The sequence below is a fragment of the Staurois parvus genome, unplaced genomic scaffold (assembly GCF_062004578.1).
Source record: "Staurois parvus isolate SC_StPar_1 unplaced genomic scaffold, SC_StPar_1.0 ptg000763l, whole genome shotgun sequence".
Taxonomy (NCBI): domain Eukaryota; kingdom Metazoa; phylum Chordata; class Amphibia; order Anura; family Ranidae; genus Staurois; species Staurois parvus.
The window spans coordinates 807,689-835,372 of record NW_028318559.1 but is presented as its reverse complement, the minus strand read 5'-3'; the positions used below and the strand labels follow the sequence as shown (position 1 = coordinate 835,372).

General features: G+C 41.7%; 1 protein-coding gene across 1 annotated transcript in view; it reads left to right on the top strand.

The window, feature by feature from the left end:
• The window catches only part of LOC149444920 (RUN and FYVE domain-containing protein 1-like), a 233,999-nt gene that overhangs the window by 8,916 nt on the left and 197,399 nt on the right, over positions 1-27,684 (top strand). Inside the window, exon 2 of the mRNA XM_089654398.1 lies at positions 12,835-12,939. The gene's annotated coding sequence lies outside the window, so the exon portion shown is untranslated. The remainder of the gene's footprint in view (positions 1-12,834; positions 12,940-27,684) is intronic.

Sequence of the window (27,684 nt, the reverse complement as noted above, 5' to 3'; positions counted from 1 at the left end):
AGTAATGTTGGAACAAGAAGGGGCCATCCCAATACTGTTCCCACAAAGTTGGGTGCATGAAATTGTCCAAAATGTCTTGGTATGCTGACGCCTTAAGAGTTCCCTTCACTGGAACTAAGGGGCCAAGCCCAACCCCTAAAAGACACCCCCACACTATAATCCCCCCTCCTCCAAACTTTACACTTGGCACAAGTCAGTCAGACAAGTACCGTTCTCTTGGCAAAGGCCAAACCCAGACACATCCATCGGACTGCCAGACAAACAAGCGCGATTCATCACTCCAGAGAACATGTCTGCACTGCTGTAGAGTCCAGTGGTGACGTGCTTTACACCACTGCATCTGGTACCTTGCATTACATTTGGTGATGTAAGGCTTGGATGCAGCTGCTCAGCCATGGAAACCCATGGTCAAGCAGCTCACTATGCACTGTTGTTGAGCTAATCTGAAGGTCACATGAAGTTTGGAGGTCTTTTGCTATTGACTCTACAGACAGTTGGCAATTTCTGCTCTCTGTGCACTTCAGCATGCGCTGCCCCGCTCTGTCATTTTACGTGGCTTTCCACTTGGTGGCTGAGTTGCTGTTGTTCTCAGTTGCTTCCACTTTGTTATAACACAACTAACAGCTGACCATGGAATATTTATTAGAAAGGAAATTTCATGTATGAACTTTTTGCTCAGGTGGCAACTTATTACGGTACCACGCTTGAATTCACTGAGCTCCTGAGAGCGACCTATTCTTTCACAAATGTTTGAAGCCGTCTCCATGCCTAGGTGCTTGATTTTATACAGAAAAAAGGGGGGATGTGAAAAGAAATTCACAAGAAAAAGCGGTTACATAATGGACAGAAAGCGATACCCAAAACTGTATAAAAAAATGATGCTTTATTGCAAATTTTGCACATTTTAGACATTTAGGTAAATACCACAGTTAGCCATCACCACAAAATGAGACAATACCAAAGGGATTGACCTAAAGCAAAAAATTATATTAAAAGAAAGACGTCATGACCGTCCATGAATATGGTTGTGCTGTAAAGACAATGACACAAGGTCTAGTGTATATGCAGCACAGGCACATAGGAAACAGCACTATGTAGGGGATGTACACAAATATTAAGGCATGAAGGACTGTGCATCAATATTGCAATGCAAAAACATTGGTACCAATGGAATATATGGACTGAGGAGCTCAACTAGGCTATGCTAGTATGTAATCTAGCTTAGGGCAAGAATCTAAAGAGATATATATATATATATATATATATATATATATATATATATATATGCGCAACACAAAAATTTAAATGCTAATAGCTCTATGCATTAAGGGAGGCATCTGGTCCGCATACTGGTGGTGAAGAATCCCTACATTATATTGGCAGGGCCCTGCCATTTCAACTACAGATGATGGATGTCATATGGAGAAGTCACTATTATCAGAAAGTTTTTTACAAAGATCCATGTTCACCCAGTGTTACCTTTTGGACACTGTTTTCAACCTACTAGTCAAGATCTGCTTATTCCTGTTGAGAAAGCAAAATTTGTCTAAGAACAGTGTGTTTTCATATATTACAGCATCAGTTTCACTGGTGCATATATTAGCATTTAAATTTTGGTGTTGCATATACAGTATATCTCTTTTTAGATTCTTGCCCTGAGCTGGATTACATACTACCATTGTCTAGTTGGGCTCCTCAGTCCATATATTCCATTGGTACCAATGTTTTTGCATTGCAATTTTGATGCATAGTCCTTCATGCCTTAAGATTTGTGTACATCCCCTACATGGTGGTGTTTCCTATGTGCCTGTGCTGCATATACACTAGACCTTGTGTCATTGTCTTTACAGCTCTACCATATTCATGGCTGGTCATGACGTCTTTCTTTTAAAATAATATTTTGTTTTGTTTATTTTGTTTTAGGTCAATTCCTTTTGGTATTGTCTCATTTTGTGGTGATGGCTAACTGTGGTATTTACCTAAATGTCTAAACATGTGCAAAATTTGCAATAAATCATAATTTATTGATACAGTTTTGGGTATCACTTTCTGTCCATTATGTAACCACTTTTTCTTGTGAATTTCTTTTCACTCCCCCCCCCCCTTTTTTTTTCTGTCTGTTTTTGGTTACTCGGCAGATAAAATACATTCAGTGATAGCAATAAATATATATGGCCTCATGCTCCCTTGTTATTATTTTGCTTGATTTTATAGACCTGTGGCCATGAAGGTGATTTGAACACCTGAATCCAATGATTTGGAGGGGTGTCCCAATACTTTTGGCAATATAGTGTATACTTTAAGGAGATGTTAGTACTGGTGACTGTGAGAAGTGATCTCAAAGCAAGTGTAAAAGAGGACTGTACGTCTGGGTGTACGTCTTTACCAAGTAACTACAGACTGGTTAGCTTAAAGTGATATTAACGACTGATATATATATATATATATATATATATATATATATATATATATATATATATATATATATTTTAATAACAAACATGTCATTATTACCTGCTCTGTGCATTGGTTTTACACAGAGCAGCCGCTAGCCTCCTCTTCTCGGGTCCCTCTCGGGCAATCAGCTTGCACCTCCTGAGCAATGCTCTGACTGTCTATTTAGACACAGAGCGTGGCGCGGCCCCGCCCCTGCTCTCTCCTCATTGGCTCACTGGCAGTAGCAATGATTGAATGTAGCAGGAACCAATAGCTTCCGCTGCTGTCTTAACCAATGAGGAGGGAGAGACTCCAATGAGCTGCTGCTCGCTGCATCGTTTGATCGCGATAGAGCTCAGGTAAGCATTGGGGGGGGCTGGAGCTACTGCACACAGAAGGTTTTTTACCTTCATGCATAGAATGCATGAAGGTAAAAAACCTTGAGACTTTACAACCACTTTAACTCAGTAGTTGGGAAGATCCTGGAGAGTTTAAGATAATACCACATACATGAGTCTTGATCTTCTATTTGATAGACATATGGTAGCTGTCTTGTCTTGTGTGCACCTTGACCATGCTCTTAATGCAGTCCACCAAATCCCTGTTGGGTCCTGGTCGTACACATCAATGTATAACATGACATATAACACACAGTATATACCCAAGTGGAAGATATATACATATAATAAGTATGTGCATATAGTCCTCTTTACTGAAAATAAACTGCACTCAAAATGGTAAATTCATAAGTGAAAATAATTAAATTCATAAGTGAATAAATAAAACCATATATAGCCACTACTTCCTCCTGTAAACAAAAAATTGTAACCAATAAATAATATTTTGAAATGCCAAAATATATATGCAGTGCTCTGCATATATATTTTGGCATTTCAAAATATTATAACATGACATGTTGATATATGATGTTATCTGACTGTTATGCCTTACTGCGAATCAACCCTTCTGTTGAGTTTTGGAAAACAAATGGAAAATGCTTCCGTACTCTTTTCAGGAATTGCTGTATCACTGTACTTCATTTTCCTTTATTTACCATATAGTGTGGTTTTCTCTTTACAAGCTCAAAAAAAATTTCTTAAATACAAATAGTTAAAAAAAAAAAAAAAAAAAAAGAAACCTGGCTAAAAGACCATATTCAAGAAGAAATGATTAGTGGCAGTAAAGGTGTTTTTTTTTTTTTCTATTTATGAACAGTGTACTTACCTGCTCTGTGCAATGGTTTGGCACAGAGTGGCCCCATTCTCCTCTTCTGGGGGCCCCTGCCAGTGCTCCCAGCTTCTCTTCCCTTCCGAGTGCCCCCATAGCTGGTTGCTTGGGGCACCTAAGCTGGGCTGTGTATGTCTATTGACAAACAAAGCCTAGGTTGGCCATGCTCCATCACTCCCTCCTCACAGGATTTGATTGACAACAGCCAGAGCCAATAGTTTCTGCTACTGTCTCTGACCCTATGAGGAGAAAAAGAGAAGCTCTACAGCTCTCGGGCTTAATCGAGATCAGGCTCAGGTAAATATTTGGAGGAGTGGTGGGGGTACTAAACATGAAAGGTTTGTTACCTTAACTACCTCAATACCGCCGTATGCATGTATACAGCCTTGTATGGAGGTGGTTATACTACGATCATGGGACCAATCTTTTGCTGGCAATTCTCTTTTTGGTGAAAGTGATCCAGCTCTACAGCCTCTAGATCACTTTAAAGTCTGCCCATGCTGCCTTTCCCGGGCACTCCTGTCCAGCCGGGGAGCTCAGGAGCAATCCGACTGCCAGCTTTAGCTTCACTGCACAGTAAGAGGAACTGACATTGTTCCTCTCACTTTGTGGCATCAGAAACCGGACGCGATGAGTTATTGCCGCAAATGTCAGAGTGAGAGCAAACATTTTAACACCAGCTCCTGTGTAAATTTAAATTGGTAACCTGTAAAGGCATTTAAAGTGCCACCTATGAATAATTTAATGTACCGCAATTTGTTGCCATTCTGCGGGCGTGCTCAATTTTAACCACTTGCACTCCTGAGGATTTGCCCCCCTTAATGACCAGGTTTCTTTGTGCTACTCTGCGCTTCACTAATTTAACTGATAATTGCGCGGTCGTGCAATGCTGTACCCAAACGAAATTTACGTCCTTTTTGTTCACACAAATAGAGCTTTCTTTCGGTGGTATTTTGTCACCTGTGCGCTTTTTATTTTTCACGCTATAAATAAAAAAGACCAAAAATTTTGAAGAAAAATAATATTTTTTACTTTTTAGCTATAAAAAATATATAGTAAACTCAAAGTTAGTTATAAATTTAGGCCAAAATGTATTCTGCTACATGTTTTTGGTAAAAAAAAAATCCCAATAAGTGTATATTGATTGCTTTGTGTGAAAGTTATAGCGTCTACAAACTATGGTATAGATACTGCAATTTACGCCATTTTTTTGCTATACAGCACTGCATTAGTTTAACGGCCAATTGCGCGGTCATGCAATACGGTACATAAATGAAATTTACATCCTTTTTTTTCCCCACAAATTGAGCTTTCTCATTTTCCAAAAACTTGTGGTAAAAAAATAAATTCTTCTATTCTATTCTTCGATTTAACATGCCTCTCAGCAAATAGCTTGGGGTGTCTACTTTCCAAAAGGGGTCTTTTTGGGGGGCATTTTATGCCCAGCGTTAAAAGTTCATTCCACACATCACCCACTCTTCTAACCACCTGAAGATCAAGCCTTTTCTGAAACTTTTTGTTCACATGAAAAAAACTGTATTTTTTGCTAGGAAATTAATTTAAGCCCCCAAACATTATATATTTTTTTTAAAGCAGACACCCTAGTGAATAAAATGGTGGGTACTACAATTTTTTATGGCACATAGTACTCGCGCAGCGATTTTTCAAAAGCAAATTTAAAAAAAAAGAATACACTTTTTTTTTTTTTTTTTTACTTTTAATGCACAAAAACAATATATTGGCCAATTATTTGCTAAAATATAAAAGATGATGGTATGCTGAGTAAAGAGATACCAAACATGACATGCTTTAAAACTGCGCATGCCCCGTGCAATGGCGACAAACTGCATAAATTTTTAATATCCATCGGCAACGATTTAAAATCCTTCAAAAGCTACCACTTTATATTTACAGAGGAGGTCTAGTGTTAGAATTACTGCCCTTGATCTGACTTTCACAGTGATACCTCACATGTATGGTGCAACCGCTGTTTACATACTGGCACAAGGTCAATGCTTGTGCACACAGGTGTGCGCGCATGGGAGGGGCAAGTTTTTTTTTTTTATTATTATTTTTACACTGTGCCTTTTTATTTTTTTTTACCACTTTTAATGCTATCACAGGGAATGCAAATATCCCCTATAACTTCAATGGGCATTGTCATATATTCTTTTTTGAGAAATCTGGGGTCTATCAGACTCTGGATATCTCCTCTGCCCTTACATTATCTAATCAAACCAAAATTGGTGCGATCAGATGCTTTCCCAATTTACAAATGGCGCTGTTTATATCCTGCGAGACTGAAGTGATGAAATGCTTGTAGCTTCTGATTTCTTAGGCTATAGAGATGATTGGCACCATTCTGGTCTCCAATCAGCTCTATGCTCAGCTGGCAGAAACACTGGGTGCATTCTCAGGTTCCCCCGATGGCGCAGGACTGCCCGAGAAGGCTGTGGAAGGCAGCGGGGGAGGGGGGACATCATCTCCCGCTGCTTGTAAAAGCAATCCTGCAACTAATTAGCCACTAGGATTGCTTTTATATGAAAGCCGATCGCCGGCTGAAAAAAACAATACAAGGATGATGCCTGCAGCAGTAGGCATCATCCTGGTATAACCATTCAAAGTCTAGTGATGTACCAGTACACCGCTGATCCTTGTTGGGTATATATGCTATGTTCTCTTTTTTTTTTTTTTTTTTGAATGCAGCCTGTGGACTGAATGGGGAAAAAAAGAGAAGAAATCTCTGCCAGAAAGAGTGTGTGGTATCCCCACCATTAGAATATACTGCCCTGTATCCACCCACTTCTAATAGTAGGCACACATTAGGTCACACTTTGCCACATGCACCAGTTCCAAGATTGAACAAATGTCTAAATAGTGGCACGCTTGAATAAAAATTGTCCACATATAAGTGGTACTCCATATGGAAATAGATGACACCAAGTCCCAAACTATCTTGTCACTACTCCTCATGTAGTCTGGGCATCCGGGGGGCTCCACGTGACTATCTTTTCCCTCGTAATTCCAAAACTTATAAGTATAGCCTGTTGTCCTCTCACAGGTCTTCTACATCTTGACCCCATATCTGGCACGCTTGCTGGGGAGAAATCGTTTGAATGCAAGGCGGCCAGAAAAATGAATCAGGGACTCATCAATGCATATTTTGTGCTGGGGAGTATAGACATCTGCAAATTTTTGGTTAAGGTGATTTGCGAGGGGCTGAATTTTGTGGAGCCAGTCACATTCAGGGTTACCCCGAGGATGACAGTGCATTGTCGTTGAAATGCATAAAACACATTATACTCTCATATCTATGCCTGGTCATGGCAGCAGAGAACACAGCATATGGTGAATCAGGACTGTGGACCAATACAACCGCAATTCATTTTTTTTAGTAATGCCCATGTTGAAGGTTAGGCCCCAAAAAAATGTAAATTCGGAAATCGTAATGAGTTTCCATGCGACTGGTCTGGCAAGGTTTGAATTTGGGTTGGTGTTGATAAATTGTTGTGCATATAAATTGCTTTGATCCACAATCAACGCATGCAGATATTCTGTGAAAAACCGCTCCCAAAAATCAAGGGGAGTAGTTAAATTTGCTATTTGCACCTGAATTCCGGGTTGGGCAGTGAATGGGGGAAGTACATGTGCTGCAGAATTTGTGGGCTGTCAATCGGGATTTGCAAGCACATCCAGAAGGATACTAGGAGCTCTATGGGCCTGTGTGCGAATTCTTGATGGCTGCGAGACAATGCTTGTGCTCGCCACCGCACCGGCTTGTACTGGACTTATGGGACTCGCCACGTCACCAAGTCATACTGCAGTGCTGGTATTATTATACAGGATTTATATGGCGCCAACAGTTTGCTCAGCGCTTTACAGTATAATGGGAGACAATACAGCAACAATACAGTTCAATACAAGATGGTTAGGAGGGCCCTGATCCTGGGAGCTTACAATCTAAGAGATATGTGAGAGACCAAGATGTACTAGACCACTGGTGCTCGCCAGTTCACCAAAAGGTAGCGCAGCACTAGTACTGGCACTCTGCTGCATATGAGAGTCCTCACTGACAAGCGCTAACAGAGATCAGGCCTGATTCTGCGAACACTGCGGTTTTGTGTGCAATGGATCAAGTGACAGTGACCTACTGACACTGCACTTGCTGGGGGAGCAGGGGGGGGGGTAAGCTTAGGGGCTAAACGCAGGTGTTGGCAGGTGCCGGGGCTGATCCCACTAACGCTGCATTTTTGGGGATGCTATACTAATGTGAACGCTGGTATAGTGCTGATCTGATCAAAGATATTGATCTGTTCATACACTATACTTGCAATGGAGGTTTATTGTGTATGAGCGTGTTCCTGGCAGTCAAGGGGTTAAATGTGATGACTGGTGTACTGGTGTACTGACGGGCAATCTGACGCCATCTGGGATGGGCGTGGAGCACAAATCGTGTGTGTGTGTGTATATATGTATGTGTGTATATATATATAGTGATTTTGCGCACCTGTGCCACCCTGTAGCAGTATTTCTGCTATAGGGCGGTCAGGAAGCGGTTACAGAAGCGGTTTGTGTTACGGTGCTGCGTTACTTTACCTGATAATTGCGTGGTCATGCAACACTGCACCCAAACTAAATTTACGTCCTTTTTTTCCCACGAAGTGAGCTTTTTTTCGGTGGTATTTGATCGCCTGTGCGTTTTTTTATTTTTTGCGCTATAAAAAAAAGGCTGACATGTTTGAGGAAAAAAAACCAATATTTTGGACTTTTTGCTATAAAAAATGTAAAAATCTAATTTTGTCATAAATTTCATCCAAAATGTATTCTGCGACATGTCTTTGCTAAAAAAAATCCCAATATGTGTAAATTAATTGGTGTACGTGAACGTTATAGTGTCTACAAATGGCGGGATAGATACTGGGATTTTTTTTTTTAGATAATATAGCAATCAGCGACTTATGGCGGTGATCAACGATTTATGACAGTGATCAGCGATTTATGCCGGGACTGCAGGACTGCGGCGGACATTTTGACACTGGGTGGGAACTGACTTGGGGGTCAATGACATCCCCAGTGACACCAATACAAGGATCAGTGAAAACAAAAAACACTGACACTACTAATGGCGCTGGGGAGGAAGGGGTTAACATTTTTATTCAATCAAAGGGTTAACTGTGTGAGGGGGTATTTTACTAGTGGGCGGGGGGTGTGTATGGCACAGGAACACACTGATCCCAAGAGCTAAACTCCACTCTCAGGATCAGTGTGTCAGGAACTGACAGGGAGCAGAGCTGCATTGTAAACAATGCAGCTGTGCTCTGTGTTACTGTTTGTCGGCAATCGCCAGTCCCTCCCCTGGAGCTGATAATTTTAAATTTCAATGTAAGTGACGAATAAAAAGTTATCCCTATGCTTTGAATACTAGTCCTGAGACCCTTCTTATCTCTCTGAGGACCTTGGAAAAAACTTCTTTGAAGAGAATGTGGAGGAATATTTTTCCATAGTATTGTTTGAGCATTTCAATACTCATAGAGGGTAATAGTATTTAGTACTACTGTGTGTTGGTTGATGGTACACACTGAATTGCAGTGACCACAGAGTGCTCACAGTTCGATTTGTGTGATTTATATGCACTATAAGAATTTGGATTTGTATATTTTTTTTTTTGTTGCACAAAAGGTTTTTTTGAAGTGTATTTTGGTTGCACGGGGTGATTTATTGTCGTTGTTATTATTATTATTATTATTATTAAGGTAATGCACTAGATATTATTATATTTTTTACTTTGAGGTGCGTTTTGGATGAAATAGGAGCCAATCCTTTTGGATGAAAAGAGAGAAAAAAATTTTGGGATATTTGTGGACACTATTTTGGACTTTCTTTTTGGACACTTTTTTGATCAGTGGGACTTTATTGTATATTATATGTTTAAAATCAATTTATTTATTTCACTTATTTTTGTAATTCACAAAAAAGTTTTATATGTATTATTGCACTTTCTAGGGAGAAAGTATTGACTTTTTGAGGGTTTAAAAAGAAGGGTATACATTGATTGAACAACCCAATGCACTGTTTAATTGGGCAACTATGTGGCAAATAAGGATTAATGTTGATGAGTGTAAAGTTATGCACTTGGAGAATAGACATATGCATGCATCATACATTCCAGGGGTAGTACAACTGGGGGAATCAACAATGGAGAAGGATCTGGGTATTTTGATTGATCATAGACTTTGTTTGTAAACTCATGCATATACCGTTTGAAGTGATTGGCCTCAGGTGATACACATAGCAGAAACAAATCCTCCTATGTAAGTTGTGCCCATTTATCTGCTGTCTTCTCTTCTCTAAATCTGTTCAAAGTCCAGAATTTATACAGCTTGTTTGACTGTCAGAAAACAGGGTGCAGAGAGCTGATGTTACATACTGCAGGACTCATTGAGGAGAGCTCTGGGAGCTGATTGGAGGGACTGGACACAACCCCCTCCACACAGGAACAGAGCTGAGGCTGTCAATCACAGGCTGTGTGCTGAAGGTGTCTCCCCTGTCACATATTTTCTCTTGGTGTCAGGAAAACTTGTCAGTCGTGACTCATTCTGATAGCAGAGGAATAAAGCAACAGACAGAAATTATACTTTCTGCTCCTAACCGAGACAAGCACGCACTAAAGAAGGATATGCTTTGTTTACATTTCATGTCTGAGGTTTACAACTACCGTATATACTCGAGTATAAGCCGAGTTTTTCAGCACATTTTTTGTGCTGAAAAACGGCCCCCTCGGCTTATACTCGAGTCAACATCTGCAGATGTCTAGCAGGGGGACAGAACAGAAGGGAAACTAAGTACAGGGGTGGGCAGGGGGCTGCTGTCTCTTACCTGGCTCCGGTCCCACGACGATCCGGTCCAGGAAGTGCGGCTGCTCCTTCATTCGGTTCGTCCACTGGATGTTCGCGCGGCTGCTTGGCTCCACCTTCTCACCGGTGATTGGCCGCCAGAACTGTAGCTCAGGAAAGGCACACAGGCGGCCAATCACCGGCGAGGAGGCGGAGCTGAGCGGCCCCGCGAAAATTGAGTGAAGGAGATGCAGGTAAGTGTGCCGTGCTTAGGTGCTGCTGCAACCACATATGCTGGCTGCAGCAGCACCATACTGGAACAGGGGTCAGCAAGTGTCAGTGGGAGGAATAGTGCCCCATCATTGGTGTCACTGATACCAATGATGGGGCATTATTCCTCCCACTGACACCAACGATGGGGCACTTTTCCTCCCCCCCCCCCACTGACACCAACGATTGGGCACTATTCCTCCCCCCCCACTGACACCAATGATGGGGCACTATTCCACCCCCCACTAACACCAATCATGGAGCACTATTCTACCCCCCACTGACACCAATCATGGGATACTATTCCTCCCCCCCACTGACACCAACGATGGGGCACTTTTCCTCCCCCCCACTGACACCAACGATGGGGCACTATTTCTCCACCCCCCCACTGACACCAATGTTGGGACACTATTCCTCCCACTGACACCAATGTTGGGACACTATTCCTCCCACTGACACCAATGATGGGACACTATTCCTCCCACTGACACCAATGATGGGACACTATTCCTCCCACTGACACCAAAGATGGGGCACTATTCCACTGACACCAATAATGGGGTGCCTCATTTCCCACCCTCGGCTTATACTCGAGTCAATAGTTTTTCCCAGTTTTTTGTGGTAAAATTAGGTACCTCGGCTTATATTCGGGTCGGCTTATACTCGAGTATATACGGTACTTTAACAGGAGCATGCAACGCCAAGCTGCAGTTTCTAAAGCAAGCAAAATACTTGTATGAAAAAAAGCATAAACTTTATAGAGAGACTTCATTTTTCACTTTACAAATCATTGGTAAGACCTCATCTAGAATATGCAGTTCAGTTTGGGGCACCAGTTCACAGAAAGGATATTGGAGAAAGGCAACCAAGGAATTGGAGGAACTCAATTATGTGGGAAGATTAGTGGAACTGAATTTATTCTCCTCTGAGATGAGGCGATTAAAGGGGATATGCTTCCACACAGCGCCAGCCTCATCCCCCCCCCCCCCCCCCCGAGGTCTCCCAGGCTCCACTTGCCCATCTGTGGGCCCGGGACTGATTCACCACTGTCGGCTATAGGGGAAGCTCCCATTCTTGTCCTGACCTGGATCCCCATTGAGAGATTCCTGGCCATGGAAGCCAGGAAAGAATGTAAAGCGGTGCGCATTACATTCAGTGGAGCACAGGGGAGACATGCAGGGTCTTTTAGACCCTGGATGCCTCGATAAAGAGAACCTGTCACCAAAACATCATCACATAGGGGACTTTGTCCCCTATGTGATGAAAAAAAAAAGTAAAAAAACCCCAAAATTTTGTTTTTTTAATTGTAAAAATGAGTTACGCCCAAGCACATACCATCCCCCCAAAAAAATGTTGAGGCCCCCCACATATACGCACTTACAAATGTAAAAGCACACGCTGGGGCACCTACACATGAAAACGTTGATTGCAATACACATGTCACATATCGTCGCGCATGCCAGAATGAGAGCAATAATCCTAGCACTAGACCTCCTCCATAAAGCTAAACTGATGACCTATAAGGATCTTTAAAAGTGTCAACCTATATAAAATATAGGGTACTGAAGTTCGTTGCCATTTCAAGAGCGCGCACAAATTTAAGGTTTGAAAAGTTGGATATCTATTTACTCACTGCAACCTCATCTTTTATATTTTACAAAAAAAATAGGGTAATTTATTGCTTTTTTTGTGCCCTAAAATTAACTTGTATTTTTTACTGAAATTACTGAGATAAACCACGCAATGTTAAAAACGTTTAAGTCGCCATAAAGCCCCTTTTTGTTTTTAAAAGTCCCAGACATTCTTAATATAACCTCCAGTTTTAAATACAGTTACAAAATATTTTTTTTTATCTGGACAAGTAGATTGGGGCCCCCGATTTAGTCCCTCGGCAAGTAGTTTTTTAAAAAATGTTCACAGCCGTGTGTGTGTCTAGATGGACGTGTGTTTTTTTTTTTTCTTTTCTCCAACCAGACTAACTATGAAACTGATTTTGCAGTTGGGGCACCTCCATCACTCCCAGATAAAAATGTTTTCAAATCCTAGATGTTGTTGTTTTTCTTAGGTCCTGGAGAAGATCCTCACCAAGAAGGCAGAAGTAGAGATCAGGACTGGTCATTTTGGCCATACAGAAGGAAAAGTGAAGTTTAAAGCTGCAGCACAACAAAAAGTAAGCCCATTGTACAAGATTTCCTGGAAGAAACAATGCAGAATTGCTATCTTTTTACAAATGTGTTATGATCTCCAAAATACGGATTGATTTTTGTAATAACAGAGTTACAGTGCTCAGCATAAATGAGTACACCCATTTTGAAAAGTTAGATTTTAATCAATATCTCAATGAACACAAGAACAATCTCCAAATTTTGCCAAAACTGAGTTTTATAGAACATTTGTTTAGCTCATGACATAAAAGTAAGGTTAATAATATAATTTAAATTATAAAATCTTCAGTTTTACTCAAGTTAGTTGATGCAAAAATGAATACACCCCACAACAAAAACTAGCACATCTAGTATTTTGTATGACCTCCATGGTTTGTAAGGACAGCAACAAGTCTTCTAGGAATGGAATGAACAAGTTGGCGACATATTGCAACATCTGTCTTTTTCCATTCTTCAAGAACGACCTCTTTTAGAGCCTGGATGCTGGATGGAGAGTGATGCTCAACTTGCCTCTTCAGAATTCCCCATAGGTGTTCGATTGGGTTCCTATCAGGAGACATACTTGGCAACTGAATCACTTTCACCCTGTTCTTCTTCAGAAATGCAACAGATGTGTGTTTTGGATTATATTCATGTTGGAAAAGTGCACGATGACCATGGGCACAGAGTGATGGTAGCTGCTTCTCTTTCAATATAGAGTAGTACATCTGTGAATTCATGATACCATCAATGAAATGCAGCTCCCATGCAGCCCCACAGAAGGACACTGCCACCACCATCATGTTTCACTTTAGGCACCATGCATTTTTCTTTGTACTCCCCACCATTGCGACACGATACAGTTTTGAAATCATCCATTGCAAAAACATTTATCTTGGTCTCATCACTCCAGAGTACAGAATCCCAGTAGTCTTCCTCTTTTTTAGTATGGGCCCTGGCAAGTTCTAAGTGGGCTTTTTTGTGCATGGGCTTTTGGAGAGGCTTCCTTTGTGGACGACACCCATGCATGCTATTCCTCTGCAGTGTACGCCTTATTGTGTTACGGGAATCAATCGCCCCAGTTTGGCTTGTTTAGCTAACTGCAGTGATTTTGCATGGCAATTTATTAAACTTTCTCATCAGAAGACGCTCCTGTTGTTTTAACTTCTGTGGATGGCCTGGACATCTCTGTGAGATGGTTGCATTTCCATGTTTGTTACATTTTTGTATCGCTTTTGCTACAGTATTCTGACTGATAAGTAAAGCTTTGCTGATCTTCTTGTGGCCTTCACCTTTCTTGTGTAAAGAAATTATTTTCTTTCTCAGGCCTTTCTTCTCCATGTGTTGCCATTGCTGACAGCATGAAATGGGAAGGGGTTTTCTTTGTCAAATAACTCCCTTGTATAATCAATTGTTTGCTGGACACTTGTTTAATGAATAAATAGACTCACCTGTAGTTTAATTTTTGCTAATTAGGATTTTGTTGTCTAAAATTTAACTTTGTTCCTAAGACTTTCATTGGGGTGTATTCATATTTGCAGCATGGTCTTCTTTGTTTTGCATGTGTAAATTAGTAAATCTTGTTTGCAATCTATGGCCCGCATTTGTGGGAGTATTTTGTAGTATAGTGTCCAGGGGCGGACTGACCATTTGGAAACTTGGGCACTGCCCGAGGGCTCGGGGTCAGTAGGGGGCCCCATGAGATGTCCCTGGTACCTTTTTCATATGCTTTTTTGAGTTTGGGCCCCATGATCCCCTATTGCCTGGGGGTCCCATAATTTGTCAGTCTGCCCCTGATAGTGTCCCATAGAAAATGTTGATTCTGAAAGGAAAATAAAGGTTTTCTGACAAATCTGTTGGGGTGTACTCATTTATGCTGATCTCTGTGTATGCTAAAAAACACATTGCTGGAATTGGCTCTTTTGGATGATACCCATCCCCAACATTTAAGTTCCTTTTCAAAAGAACACAAAGCTGTGTATTATTTAGTTCTGTTTTCTTAAAAAAAAAAAACAGAAGACAAATATTGTCTTCTAGTGGATATCCATTGGCCTTATAGAAATTCAGCAATCTATAGGATTCAGAGCAGTATAAATACAGACCGTGTACCAGTCAAAGAAGCTTACATTTATGGCCATGCATTTCTGTCTTCCCTCTACACCAAAATGTGTATATTGCAGATTGTCTCACTCTTTCCAGTAGCTTTTAGTTTGGAAAAATCAAGGTGATCCCATAATTGAAAACTGGTGAAAGCAGTGCAAGCATGCAATTCCTCATAAATGCTGAAAAGAAATGTAGTATTATAATCTGACAAACTTTTTAAAAATTCTGTCAAATGGACTTTTTAGTAGATTCAATTCTGAGAGCTCGTATTTCCCATACACCAATTTGTTCACAATTCCTAGACCAAAAACTGGGCATCTGCCTCATCTTGGATCTCAAAGGCCCAAATGTCTGCATTTGGCCCCAGAAATGCTGCATTTAATTTCTGGCCTCTGTGAGCATCAAGCATGTGCACTCACATGTTCCTATCTTTCCAGCTTATCACTGGTTCCTTTTTCCTTTTTTTTTTTTCCTTTTTATATTATATTTTATTAATTTCATATTACAAAATCCAGCATTATAATAATCCATACACAAAGAACTAAACAATTTTCACCACATAATTAACCTAATCCCCACCCTCCCTATACCCTCCCCCCTTCTCTGAATTATCCCCTTAATCTTCTCTAATTTTCCTTCTCTTCTTGTTCCTCTATTACTTCCCCTGTCCTTCTTCTCATTACTTCTCATCTCCTCCCTTTCTTTGTCCTTCCTATACAGCCATGTCGTCTTTCATTTATCTCCTCCTGTATTTTAACTTATACCAGTTCTGAATATTTCTTTGAGGTTTTAAAGTCACACCACCTTTTCCATGTTTTATTAAATTTTCCAATGTTATCCTCTCTGATGTGATAAAATTCCTCCATCCTGTATACATACAGTATTCCACTTTATATATCCAATCCTTTTTTGAGGGAGTCTCCAAAATCTAGGAATCAGTCCTTTTGCCGCGTTTATTTAATGTAACGGTAGCATATTTTTATATTGTTTCACTGCAAATTCGATATTATGGAATAAACAAACCCAAGGGTCTTTCAAAATACTTTTCCCAGATATCTCCGGTATTTGTTGAGTTATTTCATGACACAACTCCTTTATCTTGGGGCAATCCCATCATATATGTGCCATTGTTCCCTTTATCCCACATCCCCTCCAACATAAAAGTGAGGGGATTGCTTATGTTGCTGAACGTTGCTTATGTGCCACATTTGGTGTGATATACCATCTTGCTAAGCATTTATAATTTATTTCTATTATATTTATATCCGTAGCATCATGTGGTAGTTTAAAAATATTCTTTTTTTTTTTTTTCTGCTCATTCAATTTTGTTCCAAGCTCCTTTTCCCACTTCCCCATAAATGGTGGACAGGTAGGTCCAGATATTATAGTAAGAGTCATATAAATACTCAAAGTAGCATGTTTTCGAATTTTATCTGAACTGAACAATTGTTCCAATGGATTCCAATTTCTTCCACCAATCTTAATGGCTTTGGGAGCACTGTAACAACATTTCTTAATTGATAATATTGGCAGTCATCTAATATAAGGAATAATTCCTTTTTATTTTTTAACTCTTGAAAAGAACAGTGGTTCCTTGGCCTTACTGTGGGTCTCCAGCACTTTTACTTTGTGATCCTGCCAAGGTGCTGACCCCTGTAGTTGTCTTGCAAAACTCCCAGAGCATCCCCACTGTCGGACATCTGGACAAGCTCTTGTTGAGGGCACAGTCAGCACAAGTTTTGGCCAAAAATGTGTCCGAACCAGTCAGACCTTGCAAACGTTCAGTGCAATTCTGAACTTCCAGAAGTGAGTGCTGGAACCAGCTGATCACTTGGAGTATCTTGATCTTATCCTAAAATGCAAGTGTACAATCCAAACACACACATTCCTGTGTTAAAAAGGGCTCTGTGTATAAGTGGTTGCTGCAGCGACCGCTGACTGGAACCGACCAGAATCCGCAAGGGAGAATGTCACCAGCACACTGAGGATCACCAATATGGGTCCAAAAGTTTTAATGAACAATCACATAGCTACAATGTGACGTCACATGCCTGATGAAAGGGTCCTGCGAGACACCGAAACATTGCCTTGCTGTAACTATGTGATCGTTCATTAAACCTTTTGGACCTATATTGGTGATCCTCGGTGTGCTGGTGTCATTCTCCCTTGTTGATCTTATCCTAAGCACAATTCAAACCGGAGTTGTTCTTCCCCAGGAAAATAACTCAAACTCCACTCACAGACATAGTCTTCAGGCCAGGAGTCACCCAGCTCTTCTCTTCTGCTTGAGAGTTCTGGATCTGATGGTAGCTTCTTTTGGGTCAGTCCAGTTTGGCCAATTCTATTCTAGAGAATAGAATCCACAATTCAATATCCTGTGATTGTGAGCCAATTTTAGTTCAGCCCCTTGGACAGATTAATTAACCAGGCACCAAACACCAGGTTGTCTCTGGCCTGGTGACTCAGAAACCCTGCCTTGGATTTGGATAAGATCTTTCTTCTGAGCTCTTGGAAGATCCTCAAGACGGATGTCAGTCTGGAAAGAGTCCTGGACACCTTGTCAGTGCAGGGGACTTGGACATCAGGGGAATCTTGACTCTTGATCAACATTCTAGAGCTTTGGGTGGTTTGGTTGTCCTTGCAATGCTGGAGAGTCATCTGATCAGGATTCAGTTGGGCAATGACAAATGAGTGGCACACATCAACCATCAAATAGGAACCAGACATCTTGCCACAGTAAGAGAGGTAAACAGGGTTCTGTCCTGAGCAGAACTACACATCCCTTCCTTGTCCTCTGTTTAAATCCCAGTCATTGACAATTTGTAGGCAGACTTCCTCAGCTAAGCAAGGCTTGGAATCAGGGTAGTAACCCTTACACTTTGAAGTCAGGACAGATGGGACACATTCGATCTGGACATCTTTGCCTCTAGGCTCAAAAGCAAATAACAGATTAGTGTTTGTAAAATGTGCTGTGTTTGGGGTGACTCGATTCTAATGAAGGACGACTAGGTCTTAAAATAGGGTTTGGATTTATTTGTAAATAGGGAAGGAAAAACATTATTGTCAAAAATAAGGGGAAAAGGAAATTAGGTGATAGGGGAAGAAGGGGGGTCTTCTCTGGTCCAACACACCTTTTCTCTCAATATCTCATTCCAGGACCCTTTTTATCCAGACTTGAGACCTGCTCCCCAGCTGGGGGTAGGTAATTACAGCCATGGAAGACATCTTGAACCAAAGGCCATAAAAGTTAATTCCTCTCCCAGGCTCAACTTTGAGTTTCTTTTGAGCAGATGATCACACAGGATGTTTGAACACCCTTCAGGCCCTATTCAGGCTAGGTGTGTTTGTGTGTGTGTGTGCGCGTGGGGGGGGGGGGGGAGTTGAATAGCCTCAGGAGTCATACTGGTCAGATGATAATGACCTAGTGCATTCTTCTAGCCCTGTTTACTGCAGGCTGTCCCATCTGCATTAATATCTATTTTTTCCGACTTACGGTTCCGGCTCCGTGTGAGGATGGAGTGATCTGTCACAGCTCCCGCTGCACCTGTTACATCTGCACTTGAGTCTTGTGCCACAGCTCCGGTTCTACGGGCCGGCCTGCCTCCTCTTGCTCGCCGGACAGGATGGACCGATTTTTGGAGCGCTCTGCTCCCTGTTCCTCACAGGGCACTTGGCGGGAAGAGATGGCCATAATAACCAAGATGGGCGCCACCGCCATCCTAACTGGGAAAGCCGCCAATGTTTCTCTACCTCCATCATCACAGACTGCCAAGGATACAGATGCCACACATGCTCAAGCGGTTGCACATATACTTACCCATTTGATAAGAGGCAGTGAACAAGGCAGTCCAACAGGACATGGATCATCTGCACTAAGATATCCACAACCAGACACACAGGCTGGTGGAGGCGGAACACCGGATCTCCTCCTGGAAGGACAACTCCACCAGGTACAATCTTCAGTATCTACTCACAAGGGGGTGTGATCTCTACTGGATACGATAGAAGACCTTGAAAACTGGTCTCACAGGAATAACCTGCACATTATAGGGCTGCCGGAGTCTTAAAAATCTTCTTCATTAATTGAGCTATGCAGCCATCGCATCCCTGTGGTATGGGTCACCGTTACCCCTGTGTGGTTGAGCGTGCACACCGGGTGGTCCCCACTCACGACCAACAACCCAAGCCTAGACCAGTTATTGTATGTTACTTAAACAATGCAGATAAACATGTATTACTGCAACACTACCGCAAGGCTCGGGGCTTATCTGTGGACAACCATAACCTATTACTCTACTCTGATTACTCCAGGGACGTCTCCAATCTACGTAAATCTTTTGATCCCACCTGCTCTCTGCTTTATCAACACAACTTTATATTCTCCTTGACGTATCCTGCAATCCTGCGCCTACAGTCTCTTTAGGGAGAGCAGCTGTCTTTCATGTCTCCTATGGATGCTTAACATTATGGTGGAGTCCATGCTAACCGGAGACCTGGCTTCAGCTCATATCATTGAGGATTCCCCAGCCATCCCTTCCACCACAGCCTCATCTGTGCCCAAACACCAAAGCAGCCCCATGAAACACCCTTCTAAGCATGAGCATCATGCTGCTGGCCACAGAAGGTCAGGTAACACCTGACTGTCTAAGAACCTTACCTCTCAGCCCTTTACGGGTATACTTGTTTGAATCATGGTGCCAGTAAGCCTAATTAACAGATCTCTCCACAGGCTTCCTTGCTGTAGAACCTTGATATACATGTGCATTGTTTAAGTTCTTTCTTGTCAGGAAATGCTAGCTTCCCTGCCAAGATGCAAACAGGGTTTTTATTTTTTCTTCTCTCTCGCTCCACACATCATATGTATCGGTGTATAACTGTTACGCAACTGCATTACCTCCATCAGCAGGGGGCTTGGGAGCTAGACATTCTTATGTAGGTTTATTTCCCACATAGAAAAGTGAAGTTCCTAGCTGTATTCGGTTATTGTTTTGTCTCCTCAGTTATTTTTTCTAATTTGAGTCTGCCTTGCCCTTTTGTTCTGTTTTTTCTTGTTTGGCTAACCACTCAGGGTCCCCCACACTAAGGACACTTAAATACTCATATACTCACTCCCCCTCTTAGGTGAAAGGGAAAGAAACTTTGGGTGGGCGAGGTTGTTGGTTCCCTACCACTAGGGTGCAAAGCAGAAGTGGCCATCCTTTTCCATAAACGACTGCTTTACACTGTCCACTCAACTGATAGGGATCAAGACGGACACAAATTGACAGTCCATTTAACCATTGCATCTAAAGACCTAGTCCTTACCAACATCTATGTTGTCAATTCTCCAGGTACAGACTTTTTTCAAGACCTTTCCTCATGGGTGGCACACTTACCTGAGCCCTTACACTTATTGCGAGCTGACTTCAACAGTCTAATGGTTGCTGCTGAAGATATATCCTCCCTGCGCACACACTACATGCGCCAGCCTTATCTCCCACCCAACGCCCTGCTACCCCGCTGGCAAACACTTTCTCCTTCTTACACATGGCCGACGTCTGCCATCTAGCGCATCCTACAGATAGGGAATTCAGTTTCTATTCACCACCACATGACACTCTGTCTCGTATTGATTACCTCTTTTGTTCATCCTCCCAGCACTACAAACTGCTGAGATTTTGGATGTAGCTATCTCAGACCATAGTCCCATTGTGGTTTCTGTCTTATTTGGCAGATAATGAAGACTTTCTCCAGTTACTTTTCCATGGCTGAAACAGTTTTGTTCTCACTAATTCAGAACATGATTCTGACCCCAATCTGTTGTGGGAGACAGGCAAGGCTGTATTACGAGGCAAGATCATCTCATATAAGACTTAATATAAAAAATACTCACTAGAACAATACTGTAAGGTGAGTGATGCTCTCCAAAAAGTACAGGCAGACTTACATCTGAATCACTCTCCGGAGACTAGACAGGCATGGCTTGCTGCTAAACGCTGACTTATGGGCAGATCAAAGGGAATGGATTAAAACATCCTACCACACCCTAGAATTCCATGATTTTGGCAATAAGGCCAGTAAACTGCTAGCCAATCTTTGTTGAGGGCCTCATGCACCCACACATTTATTTATTTATTTCAGGTACTTATGTAGCGCTGTCAATTTACGCAGCGCTTTACATATATTGTACATTCACATCAGTCTCTAACCCTCAAGGGGCATACAATCTAAGGATACAGCTCTCAAGGACACCAATGAGAACATCACAACCTCTCCACCAGAAATAATCTCCTTGCTGACTGAATTTTACCAGCAGCTATGCTCTGAGGACCCTGTAGACGTAGACAAGGCAAACTCACTTCTTTCATCCCTCAACATGCCTACTTTATCAGATTCTCAGCTGGACATGTTAAACGTCCCTATATCATTGGACGAAATCCTATCCACCATTAAAACGTTATCAAACAATAAAGCGCCAAGCCCCGATGGATACTCATCTGAGTTCAATAAATTGACCCAAGACTATATACCCTGCACACGTCTTCAATGTCATCTTTGATGGAGGACCCTACCTTCCTACAGGATCAATGGTGTTTATAAAACTCTTGACTAAAAAAAGGTAAGGATCAAACCCTCTCCAGTTCCTTTCGCCCTATATCTCTTAAAAATGTTGTTGCCAAAATCTTGTCCAAAATTGTTGCCTCCCATTTGGCCAGCATTCTCCCCAAACTTATACATCTAGCACAGGTGGGGCTTGTTGTATGCCATTCTGTAGTGCTTCATGTTTGCAAGGTCCTCCTTCCAAAGCTCCATCCTGAAAATGACATAGCCATTCTCTCTCTCGATGTGAAAAAATCTTTTGATAATATCAATTTTCAATGGTTATTTCTGGTATTGAAGAAATTTTGATTCCAGGGCCCGGTAACAAATTTCATACAGTTCATGTATTCCTCCCCTACTGCCTGTTTAGTCACCCTGGGAACCATTTTGGCCCCTATTCATCTGATGAATGGAACATGCCAGGGATGTCCTCTGTCCCCCTTACTCTTTAATTTGGCTGTAGAACCCCTTTCCCGACTGCTCAGTACCCATACCCTCCTGTCAGGCATTTAAATCGGTGACCCTAGAATGCAAACAGCCCTTTTCTCTGATGACATTCTAATATTCTCTTTGGCAGTATCTTCTGATCTTCCTATCATCCAAATCTTTTCCCACCTTTTTAGACAGTGCTCAGGCTTACACATTAATTTCACCAAGAGAGAGATCCTCTCACTGAATCCATCATGCTCCCGATTATGGATTAAATCTTCCTCACTTCAGGTAGCCACCCAATACATAACATACTTGGGCATTAGAATAGGGCGTGAACCTTCATCTCTATATCATCTTAACTATTCTCCAATCTTTGAAAGGATATCATGTGAACTGGAAGCGTGGATTTCCCTTCCCATTTCATTTTTCGTAAGATGCCATCTTTATAAGATCTCATTTGCCAGATTACTATGCCCCTTGCAAATGCTACCTTTACTGCTTAAACATAAAGATATACAAAAACTCAACAGGACTTTGACAGTTTTTTTCTCTGGCGCTCCAAACAGCCTCGAATTGCCAATCACAAACTGCATCTTACAAAAACTGAAGGGGGGGTGGGGTTACTTAATCTCTGCCTATACAATTTAGCCTGCCTTCTTAGGCAGGTCCTAGACTGGCTGTTGAATTGGTCCACATATTCCAACCACACCCTAGAAGCAGGCTTGGTATCCCCCTTCTGCAGTGCTACACTCCCTAGTCAAAGATTTGCCCATTCACTTGAAACATAATTCTCTGATACGAGACACTGTGATAGCATGTCGAGAGATTTGCAAATTTATAGGATCCCCTTCCACCATATTTAACTATTTGCCTATACAGGGCAACCCTATGTTTCCCCCAGGAATGGCCCATGTAGCCTTCATCTCCTGGACATCTAAAGGCCTAACCTATGCTTACCTCTTTACTTCGCCCAGGCTCCTGCAATTTTCGATCTTTTCAGGAGGTATCTCAACACTTGCACCTGCCTCCTCACCATGTTTTCCGATACTACCAAGTGGTGGACTTCATCAAAAAACAGCTAGGACGGGGGCGGACAATACTGGATCATCCGGTGGAAATGTTTATCTTATTTCTACTTTATACTCTCAGGTATTTCAACCAGATCACTGCCTTGGTGACCCCATCCCTACTAAAAGGCTGGACTAAAGACATTCCGGAGCTGGAAGATACCACAAAACTCTTGGAAGGATATAAGTCTATCCGCAAAATCACTGTCAACGAGCAATGCAGGGAGATGCAATTCAAAATTATTAACAGGGCATTCATACCCACCCCGATGGACACCTCTAATCATATGCTGACACTTTGTCCCTGGTGTTGTGCTTCCAGGCCAATGCTGTTCTTCCATTTTTGGACATATACTCCTATACAGGACTTCTGGAACCAAATTATTCAATACATACAGTTAGGTCCATATATATTTTGACACAGGCACAATTGTTTTTTTTTTTTCTTCAGGTATTTGCCAAAACACATTCAAGCTATAGTCATATAATGGATATGGGCTGAAAGTGCACACTCTCAGGTTTAATTTGAGGGTATGTACCTCCAAATTTAAGGAAGGCTTTAGGAATTGCACCTCTTAAGAGTAGCCATACTCCCTTTTTCAAGGGACCAAAAGTAATTGGACAATTGAATCAAAAGCTGTTTCATGGCCAGGTGTGGGCTACTCCTTCATTATTTCTTCATCAGTTAAGCAGGTAAAAGGTCTGGAGTTGATTCTAAGTGTGGTATTTGCATTTGGAATCTATTGCTGTGAATCTACATCATGGGTTTAAAGGAGCTGTCCATGCAAGTGAATCAGGCCATTGTAAGGCTTCAAAAATCCATCCGAGAGATAGCAGCAACATTAGGAGTGGCCAAATCAACAGTTTGGTACATTCTGAGGAAAGAAGAACACATTGATGAGCTCAGCAACTTAAAAATGCATGGACACCCATGGAACACAACAGTGGTGCATGATCGCAGATATCATTGTCAAAGTCTACAATCAAGAGAATACTTCACGAGAGCAAATACAGAGGGTTCACCACAAGGTTTAAACCATTCATAAGCCTGAAGAATAGAAAAGCCAGATTAGACTTTGCTAAACAACATCTAAAAAGGCCAGACCAGTTCTGGAAAAGCATTCTTTGGACAGATGAAACGAAGATTAATCTGCACCAGAATGACAGGAAGAAAAAAGTGTGGCGAAGGCTTGGAACAGCTCATGATCCAAAGCACACAACATCATCTGTAAAACATGGTGGAGACAGTGTGATGGCATGGGCATGCATGGTTTCCAGTGACACTGGATCATTGGTGGTTAATGATGATGTGACAAAAGACAGAAGCAGCTTGATGAATTCTGTAGTGTTTAGAGGTATATTGTCAGCCCAGATTTAGCCAAATGCAGCAAAGTTGATTGGACGGCACTTCACAGTACAGATGCACGGTGATCCAAAACACTCTGCAATAGCAACCAAGGAGATTTTGAAGGAAAAGTGGAATATTCTGCAATGGCCAAGTCAGTCACCTGATCTCAACCCAATTGAGCATGCATTTCACTTGCTGAAGGCAAAACTAAAGGCAGAAAGACCCACATACAAAGGACAACTGAAGACCGCTGCAGTTAGAGCCTGGCAAAGCATCAGAAAGGAGGAAACCCAGTCTTTGGTAATGTCCATGGGTTCCAGACTTCAGGCAGTCATAGCTAGTAAAGGATTCCCAACAAAATATAAAAAATGAACACTTTATTTATTATTATATTCAACTGTCCAATTACTTTTGGTCCCTTGAAAAAGGGGGGATGGCTACTCTTAAGAACTGTAATTCTTAAATCCTTCCTCCAGTGTGGATGTACATACCCTCAAATTAAACCTGAGAGTGTGCACTTTCAGCCCATATCCAATATATATCTATAGCTTGAATATGTTTTGGTAAATACCTGAAAAAATCTAAAATTATGCATGTGTTCAAATATATATGGACCTAACTGTATATGGGATTACCAAGACGAGAATGCGCAAAGACCCATTACCCTGCTTATTTAGCTGTGCATTGTCTACAGACACCACACTTTTGACGACCAGGAAAACATCGTCTCAATCCCCTTGGATACATCTGTCTTTTAATGGCCAGGAGAGTTCTACTCCATGTTTGGACTTTTCCTTACAGCCCTACACTCTCTTCAGTTAAGAAGGACTTGAGATCACTCCTGTACCTGGAAAAGCTGGATGCCATGGCACAGAAACTTTGACCTACCAAGCGTTTCTTTACTCGCTGGAGAACCTTCATTGAACACACATTCTCTACTACTGAAATACATCACCTTATGACCACCTTTCAGTATACCACCTGGTATGCCAAGACGAATCTTGCCAACACCCTGAGCAAGCTCAAAATACTTTACTCGTCACCTGTCCTGGGAAACGAACCTACTCACCCTAGTTGGGTGTTACCCATACCCATCTTCTAAAAAGAGTAATACCCCACTCCTTATCCCACCTTTATGACCACCTTTGAGTTACATGTATCTGTTGATGTTATGACTCTGTGCTGATATTCTTTGGCTAACAATATGTGTTTAGAATAGTTGGAAAACTTTCCTTTGTCTAAGATTGCACCCTGATAGGAGATTGTGCTCTCTTCCATATCTGTATATTACGGTATGAGACGGAGACACTCACACCCTCCATGCTTTCTAGTGCTTAGTCTTTATGACTATAGAAAAACTATATACACGTGCTCCTTTGGGACAAAGGGCCCTTACTGGTATCTTATCTTATCGCAGGGATGACCGCAGCCTGGAGAGGATTGTCAGGAAAAGGCCATTCAAAGGTGTTGGGGACTTTCACAAGGAGTGGACTGAGGCTGGAGTCAGTGCATCAAGAGCCACCACACACAGACAGATCCTAGACATGGGCTTCAAATGTCGTATTCCTCTTGTCAAGCCGCTCCTGAACAACAGACATCAGAAGCGTCTTACCTCGGCTAAAGAAAAACAGACCTGGTCTGTTGCTCAGTTGTCCAAAGTCCTCTTTTTCTGATGAGAGCAACTTTTGCATCTCATTTGGAAACCAAGGACCCAGAGTATGGAGGAAGGATGGAAAGGCACACAATGCAAGATGCTTGAAGTCCAGTGTGAAGTTTCCACAATCTTTGTTGATTTGGGGAGCCATGTCATCTGCTGGTGTTGGTCCACTGTGCTTCATTAAGTCCAGGGTCAATGCAGCCATCTACCAGGAGATTTTGGAGCACTTTATGCTTCCTTCCGCAGACTAGCTTCATGGGGATACTGACTTTATTTTCCAGCAGGACTTGGCACCTGTCCACACTGCCAATAGCACCAAAACCTGGTTCAATGACCATGGGATTACTGTGCTTGATTGATCAGCAAATTCGCCTGACCTGAACCCATGGAGAATCTATGAGGCATTGCCAAGAGAAAGATGAGAGACATGAGACCGAACAATGCAGAAGAGCTGAAGGCCGCTTTTGAAGCATCCTGGTCTTCCATAACACCTCAGCAGTGCCACAGGCTGATAGCTTCCATGCCACGCCGCATTGAGGCAGTAATTGCTGCAAAAGGGGCCCAAACCAAGTACTGAGTACATATGCATGCTTATACTTTTCAGAGGTCCAATATTGTTCTTTGTACAATCCTTGTTTTATTGATTGCATGTAATATTCTAATTTTCTGAGATTGTGGATTTGGGGTTTTCATGAGCTGTAAGCCATAATCATCACAATTATGACAAATCACGGCTTGAACTATCTTGATTTGCATGTAATGAGTCTATCTCATATATTCGTTTCACCTTTTAAGTTGCATTGCTGAAATAAATGAACTTTTGCATGATATTCTAATTTTTCGAGTTTCACCTTTTATACTGCTTAATCCGTATGTGTACTGTGCAAAATCTGACTAAAGATTTAAAAAAAAAAAAAAAAAAATCTATTTTTTTTCTAACATTCCAGTCTCCAGGTGCGGAGATAATCTGGCAGAAGCAGTAAATGCACTGCTGGCTCCATGGGATTAGTACATCCTTTTTACTGATCCATTTCCTTTAGATCTTTCCTCCCCTGAATCTCAAACCTCATTTGCTTTGCAGGGTTGCGATGGAATGCATACTGGTGATACTAATAACTCCAAACTGACCCAGGTTGATGTGGCACTCTGAGCTCGTTAGACTCTTGAAGGATGCTTTGTGGGCTCTTCCAGATCGTCCAAATATTCTATCCCAGGGACTGATTTTACAATTCTGTCTCATCTCTGAACTGTGATTCCTATGGATCCAGCAAAATCTGCCGTTGCACATGGAAGGCATACTTTGCTTAGTGTGAAAGAAATTTCATCCTAGAAAATTTTAAGTGGTACAAATTCTGGCCTTTCTGCAAATGGGCCTGTAGCAGCATTTGACTCTGAGTACCATCAAAGGGCAGATCTTGGTGCGTGCACTCTTCTTTCAGAGATTGATAGCTTCCCTTTAGGGCACATATACAACTCAGTACACTGTTTATACATATTATTATACACAGTGCAGTACACAAACTGCTCAGTACATCGTTCATACATGTCAATATACACAGTGTAGCACACATACTGCTCAATATAC